The sequence below is a fragment of the Piliocolobus tephrosceles genome, chromosome 13 (assembly GCF_002776525.5).
Source record: "Piliocolobus tephrosceles isolate RC106 chromosome 13, ASM277652v3, whole genome shotgun sequence".
Taxonomy (NCBI): Eukaryota; Metazoa; Chordata; class Mammalia; order Primates; family Cercopithecidae; genus Piliocolobus; species Piliocolobus tephrosceles.
In genome coordinates this window covers 76,902,935-76,912,263 of record NC_045446.1, presented here as the reverse complement: position 1 = coordinate 76,912,263, position 9,329 = coordinate 76,902,935, and positions in this window count along the sequence as shown.

Below are 9,329 nucleotides of genomic sequence, written 5' to 3'. Positions count from 1 at the left end.
CCGCATTGCTCATGCTGCAGTCTTGAAAACCTGAGGGTGTTATGCATTAAACAATAAAAATATTAGGAATTTAAACTCTAATATAGATTTGCAGGCTAGCCAGATTCCACATCTGAGCTTTTAAACCGGAATTTATGGAAGTGCAAATACACCTATTATAAAAAAGGAAACTGTTATTGCTAACTCATATGATTTAATATACAATGGGTCAAGCAGATAGCAGTTTTAGAAAAGCAATTCATTCCCAGGCCTCCAGACAGCCACTTAGTTGGAAGTTCCTACCTGCAGCACTCTTTACTGCCATGTTTATTACTCTGATTTTCCATGCAAGCAAAATAATTAGAGACAGAATTCCATCAAACTCTATGATGAACTCCATTTGGCATAAACAATAGACAGCCTAGGTTTCCCTTCGTAACATCTACCACAGTATGAGAGTCTCCTACAGAAAACAAAAAGCAGGAAACTCCAAAGCCATAAAAGTCTTGTTCAGAGATATTTCTGAGTTATCTCTGTAGTATTTTCATATTATCATGCAGTGTCAATATGGAAAATATATTCCTCCCTAAAAACATCTGCTGTGCTTCCCTTCCATGAGAAAGATAACCCTAAAATTCACTTTCTGAAGACACATGAGGATTTGGCAGCCAAGCAAATATCTTTATTGCTATTCCAATCCCAAAGGAACTGGAGCAATTATTCATACTCATCCAACACACTTGCAATCGAAGGCCCCACAGAAGGCCCCTATCACATCAGTAACACAATTGTCCTATTTGAAATGAATATATAAATGGAGGAGGTGGGGATTACAGAGTTTCTTTTTTTACACTCTTGTTGCCCAGGCTGGAGTGCAATGGTGTAATCTCAGCTCACTGCAACCTCTGCCTCCCGGGTTCAAGGGATTTTCCTGCCTCAGCCTCCTGAGTAGCTGGGATTATAGGTGCTTGCCACCATGCCTGGCTAAATTTTTGTATTTTTAGTAAAGACGGGGTTTTGGCATGTTAGCCAGGCTGATGTCGAACTCCTGACCTCAGGTGATCCACCTACCCCCGCCTCCCAAAGTGCTGGGATTACAGGCGTCAGCCACGGCACCTGGTCCAGAGTTGCAAAAAAATATATGGAGCCATTTCCCTCTCAAGGGCATGGAGCTTAATTCCTCTCCACTTGAGAATAGGGGGCACATAGTGACTCACATCCAAAGACTAGGTTACGGAAAGGGAAAACAATAGCAACTTTACAACAGAGAAATGTGGCAGACACCAGCTTAGCCAAATGATCAAAGTTACCACCACCCGTGATGAGTAACGATGTCACATACCCTTGTTATGATGGGTTGAGAAGAGTACCTCACCTTGTGTTATTGTTTCCAATAAACTTAGAGTCTGGTATGATCAGAAAGTTGCTAGAACTTGATGGCAGCCCTGAAGCTTGTACCCAAGGGTCTGTTCTTTGAAGTACACAGTAATATTTCAGAGTACCTATATAGACCTTTCCATGAGACTTTAAAACTATCCTTTGTGGAAAACACAAATTCTAGCCTATAGCTAGAAGCAAACATCATGAACCATCATCCTCCCAGGATCAAGAAGTCAAAGCTATTTTCAACTTCTCACTCTTCTCATTCTCCACATCCTAATGGTCGTCAGGGATTCTCCATCTGAAATGGCTCTTGCAGTGGTCCACACATCTTCAATCCTATTGCCAATGCCACACACAGGGTGTCATTGTATCTCTCCCGGGTCAGAGAAGTAGCCCAATCTGTGATTCTCTTTCTACTCCACTGCCACAAACCTTCCCAGGCTTCCCTCTGCAGAAAAAGTAAACTTCATACTCTTCAGTGAGGCATTCCAGGTCTTTTGTCATCTGATCCCAGAATATTTTCTCACCTTGTTTCTCTTTACCTTTTATTCAACTCCAGTAGCCTCCTTTCCATTTTCTAAACACTCTTCAAAGTTTAGCCTTCATAAATCTGCTTATGCTGAACATTCTGACTGGAATCTCCTATCTTACTTCCCTCTGTTTATTGAAGTCTCATCTACCTCATCTCAGACCTCAACCTCCCCACAAGACTTCCCATAATCACTTCAGTTAGTAATTTCTTTTCTCATCTCTCCAGATATGTATTACCTACTGTGACATGTCAGTTGTTTGAATCAATTGTTAAGCTATTAAAATATTGATATTAAAAGTCATCATGAAAATGAAAATTTCATTATTCATTGGTTGGTAGGTCTCTGTTTAAATAAAATTCTGGATGCCAGTAACAAATCCTGGTATGCTTCATGGGGGAACATAAGTTAATAAGACTTTGGACTACAACATCTAAAAGTAAGTTGCAAAAAAATAGATTAGTGTTGAATTTCTTATTTGCAACATACAGTAGCTAGAACAATATTCATAATTTAGACAAAAGGACTATAATCTAAGAATCCTACACTTATGAATGCAAAGAGAGTCCAAAAAGTTTTAAAGTCATGCAATGATTAAAAAGGTATACCACCTGTGGCGGGCGCCTGTCGTCCCAGCTACTCAAGAGGCTGATACAGGAGAATGGCGTGAACCCAGGAGGCAGGGCTTGCTGTGAGCTGAAATCACACCACTGCACTGCAGCCTGGGCCAAAGAGTGAGACTCAGTCTCAAAAAAAAAAAAAAAAAAAAAGGCTTCATCCAACTCTTGGTTGAAACTGACAGAAACTCAACTAATATACTTCCATGTCCATCGATAGACTTGAGACATGTACTCATACAGGTACCTCAGTGAATATCAACTTTGTATTAGCTCTGTCAAAGAAATGCTGAAAAAGTTCATATATATGAGACATATGAAAATCAAACAACAGTAAGAAGGCAAAATTAACATCAGATGAAGTAGAATTCAGAGCAAAAGACTTAATTAGAACAGTATTTTTTTTTATTATACTTAAGTTTTAGGGTACATGTGCACAATATGCTGGTTTGTTACACATGTATACATGTGCTGTGTTGGTGTGCTGCACCCATTAACTCGTCATTTACATTAGGTGTATTTCCTAATACTATCCCTCCCGCCTTCCCCAACCCCACGACAGGCCCTGGTGTATGATGTTCCCCTTTCTGTGTCCAAGTGTTCTCATTGTTCAATTCTCACCTATGAGTGAGAACATGCGGTGTTTGGTTTTCTGTCCTTGTGATAGTTTGCTGAGAATGATGGTTTCCAACTTCATCCATGTCCCTACAAAGGACATGAACTCATCCATTTTTATGGCTGCATAGTATTCCATGGTGTATATGTGCCACATTTTCTTAATCCAGTCTGTCACTGATGGTCATTTGGGTTGGTTCCAAGTCTTTGCTATTGTGACTAGTGCTGCAATAAACATACGTGTGCATGTGTCTTTATAGCAGCATGATTTATAATCCTTTGGGTATATACTGAGATGGGATGGGATGGCTGGGTCAAATGGTATTTCTAGTTCTAGATCTTTGAGGAATCGCCACACTGTCTTCCACAATGGTTGAACTAGTTTACAGTCCCACCAACAGTGTAAAAGTGTTTCTATTTCTCCACATCCTCTCCAGCACCTGTTGTTTCCTGACTTCTTAATGATCACCATTCTAACTGGTGTGAGATGGTATCTCAATATGGTTTTGATTTGCATTTCTCTGATGGCCATTTTTCCATGTGTCTGTTGGCTGCATAAATGTCTTCTTTTGAGAAGTGTCCGTTCATATCGTTCGCCCACTTTTTGATGGGATTGTTTGATTTTTTCTTGTAAATTTGTTTCAGTTCTTTGCAGATTCTTGATATTAGCCCTTTGTCAGATAGGTAGATTGCAAAAATTTTCTCCCTTTCTGTAGGTTGCCTCAGAACAGGATATTTTGAATGACAGAAGGAAACTATAACTGCCACAAACCCTTATGTACCAAACAAAACAGAAATGACCTGTATAAAGTAAAGACTCTTAGTAATAAAAGAAGAATTTGATAAAGTCAAAATCAAAACCATATTTGGGTTCTTTCCAATTTTCAGCTATTTTATTCTTTTGAATAAGTCTGCTATGAACATTCAAAGTAAATATATTTGTGGATATATGTTTCTATTTATCAAGAATAAATATCTAGGAGTAGGATTGCTGGATCATACAATACATGTATGTTTAACTATATAAGAAACTGTCAAACTGTTTTCCAAAATGGTTGTACCATTTTGTATTTCCACCAACAATATGTAAGTCTCAATTTTTTCACTTCTTTGCCTATGCTTGGTATTACCAACTGTCTTTATTTTAGCCCTTCTAGTGAGTGCAGTAATAACATGAGCCTTTTATAAAGACTTAATGAGAGTATTTTTAAAGCATTAAGTCCAGGATAAGAAATATAAGCACTCAATGAATATTAGCCATTGGAATTATTATATAGCAGAAAAGGGGATAATAGACCTCCAATACAAAGGATATCTATAAATTGTTTTAAAAAGATAGCCCAGTATAAATATAGATGATGGAAACAAATAATCAGTTTTTAGAAAAGAAATTGTGAATAGACAATACAAATATAAAAAGATTCTCACTCTCACTAGTGTTCAGGAAAGTAAAAATTAAGGCAATAATGAAGTATGGTTGTTTTTCATTCAATTAACAAAAGAGTACAACTAACAGCATCAGTGTTTTATAGGTATGGAAAGAGGGACATTTTTATGTACCATTAGTGAGAATGTAAATTGCTGTAATTTTGAGGAAAGCAGTTGGGCAGAATCTATAAAAATTTTAAATGTGGATATATTTTAAATCAGCACTTGCATTCCTAGGATTTTTGTCATTCATTAAGAAAAGTATCTCAACGTGATAATGTAGTTAATAATGGAAAGCAATAAAAAAATCTCCTAGGTACCTATTAATAGTAGAATGGAGGAATAAATTAAATCCGACCTTACTAGGGAGTACTATGCATCTATTAAATGAGAATGGAAGATTTACATATATTGTCGGGGGAAATTTATGTGATATATTGTTAAGCAAGTCACAGAGTAATATAGTATGATCCCATAGGCAGGAATGACCTCCATGGGTCCCAAACTCAGATGTGCAAAAATTGTCTTTATTTTTCTATGACTGAATGTAAGTTCCATCTTTTTTAATGGTTAAAATGATAAATTTTACATTATGTAAATTTTTTAAGTTCTGTCTTGAGTCCTCTTTTGGCCTGATGATAAAAACAGAGTCTTCAGTCGATTCAGAGTAAATTCAGTCAGTGCAGGTTTCCCACCCTCCACTCCTCTCCTCTTCTTTCTCTATGTTGAGTTTAAAGGGAGACAAGGCCTTGAAGTGTGTGAGGAGGGCAGGCTCAGGGCACATGGTCCTTGTCATCACCTGCTATTGTATCCTTCCCTTTAGATGGCCAGGTCTCTGGGTCTGCCAGTAGCTGCTGCCACCTCCACACTGATCCCAGCACAAGGGCAAACATTCTGCTGCTCACTAAGGAACACGGTGGGGGAGAGGGGCATAAAGACTGCATACAGGTGCTGAAGTCCTATTTTCAAAACACCATCTCTTCTAGTCACTATTCTCACTTCCATTTCTGACTCTAACACTGCACCCAACCAAACTTCCCACTAAGGAACAACTGTAAGAGCTAGATAAATTTTAAAAAAATAAAATACAAATCTGTTTGACGCCATCTGAGTTCTACACAGGAGCCAGGATTAAGGTCCCAGAGCTGAGGTCCCAGAGAGAAGGGAAAGCCTGCGGTGAGCACATTCCACCCTGTGTTTCCTATGAGGCATTTACTCATTCGAAAGCATTGTGTGGAAAAAACCAAGCAGAAAAGCAGAAAGCAGCAGCTGAGCAGAGCAGCGACAGTCATTTGCAGATAGCATTCAAAAGGTAGAGTTTAGAGTTACCCAGTACTAGACACCGAATGCTTATGTATTCCCAAAATTCATGTTGAAACCCCAACCCTCAATGTGATGGTATTAGGAGGCAGGGCCTCTGGGAGGTGATTAGGTCATGACGGGGGAGCCTTCATGAAGGGGCTACTGCCCTCATAAGAAGAGACAGGAGAGAACTCACTCTTTCCTCTCTCTCTCCTTCTTCACCATGTGATGACACAATGAGAAGGTGGCCCCCATGAGGAAGATGGCCCTTGCCAAGAGCCAAATCATGCTGGCACCCTGATCTCAGACTTCAAGCCTCCAGAACTGTGAGAAATAAATGTTTGTTGCTTAAGCTACTCAGCCTATGATATTCTTGTTATAGCAGGCTGAGCTAAGACACAAAGGCATGTAAATATAGAGACCAAGAACCTTGAGGAAGGAAAGTGCAGAGAAGTGAGACCATGAGTCATCTGCCAGCCCTAAGTGGCCCCAAATGGGGAAGCAATGGTTACAAGGGTTAGATGCCTAGATGAACTTTTGCTTCATACTACGTTTTGAAGATAAAAATCAGAGTTCAGGGCCCTCTAAGGAGGAGGGGCACTAGTAGATATCCCAGGCTCTCAGCTGGGGAGCCAAAGGGCCATACTTTAGACACAGTAACCTAGAAACAGTGAAGGTCTTTATTTTAAAAATATGAAATTGGGAATTGCTTGTCCTTCTTTCTTTAGACCATTAGCCCAGGAATTTATATGTTTTCTGTTGTGGGTCAAAATTTACTTTGAAAGTATTCTTCAAGCCTGTTGTTTAGGCTTTATAGACAAGAACCAATTCTCTTGATTCTCTTTTTGTTTCTGCTGTTTCTGCTGTAGTAACTTTACTCTGTGGATAACCAGTGTCAAAGGTGAGTCTGAACACAGGAAGGGCACCAAATTTAAAAAATTAATCACCCAAAATTATAAATCCATATATGTTAGATTGAGATGATAGGATCCACTCTACAAAACTGTTGGAGGAACAGAGATAACAGTTGTGAAATGTCTCATTCAGTGCCTGGCACACACAGTAGGACTACAATAAGTTATTACTTTTATAATTCTCTCTTTAATGATTGTTTCCATGACACTAAAGAGAAGAAGTGTGTTCCTTTCAAACTCAGCCAAGTCAGTGTTTGGGAATGCATGACGCTAAAGTTCACTCTAAGTTTTTCCTTTGACAGTTACTAGTTGACATTTTAGACAGTCACCTATGAGCAATGTTTCCTGGAACCAGAACCTTTGAAATTACAACAGTGTTGAAAACAGCTAAGAATTGGTAAAAGAATCAGGGAGCCTTAGAATGAAGGTTTCTCATTCTCACCTTGGCCTCTCCAGAACCTGAGCTTTTAGAAGACTTTAGGTTCAAAAGTTTTTTCAGCTTTGCTGAAACTGAAAGCATGTCACACCAGCTAAAACAAAAGGTCAAATTTCTTTAGGCTGAAATAGTATCAACTCTGTGTTAACACTGCTTAGCTCATGGTCATTAGTAGCTTTGATTGCTTGTCAATGACATCTTTGAAATTTCGAGGATACAGTCGGTGGGTGACATAATTTTACAGACAGACATTTGCGGTTTCAGTATTCCAATGGACTCTGTCCAGAACAGGCATGACCTTGGACGCAAGTTCAGCACAACAGCTGGAGTTAGGCCACTGACTGCTGACTTAACGTTTCCCTCATTATTGTAATTAGTGCCACATCTATGACAGAGACTCATGTGATTATCCAATTCATAATACTAAATAAAAATGACATTATTGATAGTTACACAATAACTGCCCAAACAAAAAGCACTGATTGAATAGATGAAATTTTTTCTTAATAAATGTGTTCTTAATTAAACTGTTACTTGAGTAACATACTTTTCCAAAACATGGAATTCACAGAAGAGAGAAGAGGTCCTGTTCGGGAGGTCTTGTTCGGGGGTAGGAGGAGGAAGATTTGGGAACTTACTCACTTGAAGTGTAGACCAATACCTTGAGTGATATGAGAGTTCTGAGAGGAAAGATGTACCAGGCAAAGCTTGCAGGGTAAGGGGGCACATGAACTAGGCCTTAGAGAATGTTAATGGTTTAGACATTGGTGAGTAAAGAGTGCTCCAGGAGAAGGTAACTGCTTAAGCAAAAGCAAGGAGGAGCAAGAAAAAAACCTAGAACAGTAATCCTCAGTGACAAAGTTGGAGAGCCCAGCATCAATGCATTCTGGGTGTTCCGCCTCAGAGAAGAAATTCCACGAAACTCAGTTTTCGACATACCTTTTTCTGATGAATCTAAATTGCAGACATCTTAAAAGATAACTATGAAATGTTAATGCCAAAGCAAGTAAAGGAGTATATTATATTTCTTATTCTGTAACTCCTGCCTATTTCTAAGGCACCTACTACTACTTTGGGCTGCCAATAGAAAAGTGATACCTATAATAAAACCAATAAAAATAATATATAACTTGTTTACATATATTTGTACACATATTTTAGACACACACACACACAAACACACACATATGTCTGTTAGCTTTTCAATACCCTGGCTCCAAAGTAAAATTGTTTATATTTGCCCCAAGAAATGAGCAGTAATCTCATTGTGATAGATAAACTTGAGTTAAATATATCCAGTATTGGCTGGGTATGGTGGCTCATGCCTGTAATCTCAGCACTTTGAGAAACCAAGGTGAGTGGATCACTTAAGGTCAGGAGCTTGAGACCTGCCTGGCCAACATGGCAAAACCTCATCTCTACTAAAAATACAAAAATTAGCTGGTTGTGGTGGTGTGTGCCTATAATCCCAGCTACTCGGGAGGCTGAGGCAGGAGAATTGCTTGAACCTGGAAGGCAGAGGTTGAAGTGAGCTGATACCACACCACTGCACTCCAGTGCAGTGTCACTCTGGGCAAGAGTGACTGTTTCAATAAACAAATTATATATATAATATATTGTATATGATATGATAATATATTATATATGATATAATATATAATTGAAAGAAACTAAATATTGGAGATACAATGTATAGATAATATTGGAGATATATGTGTGTTTATACACACATATATAAATGTGTGTATATATATCTGTGTATATGTATATATATACACATACACACATATATATCTCCAGTATTACAGTTTGGTTTCTTTCATCCTAAGCTTTTATCATATCCTAAAAACCAACTAACTCCTTGAACCTCTTATATATGTATCTGTGTGTGCATATATACACACACATATATATCTCCAGTATTAAGGTTTGTTTTCTTTCATCCTAAGCTTTTAAAGTATCCTAAAAACTGACTAACTCCTTGAACCTCTCATATATGTGTGTGTATATATATATATATATATACACACACACACACACATGTGTATATATACACATATGAGATATACACACATATATATCTCCAGTATTAAGGTTTGTTTTCTTTCATCCTAAGCTTTTAAAG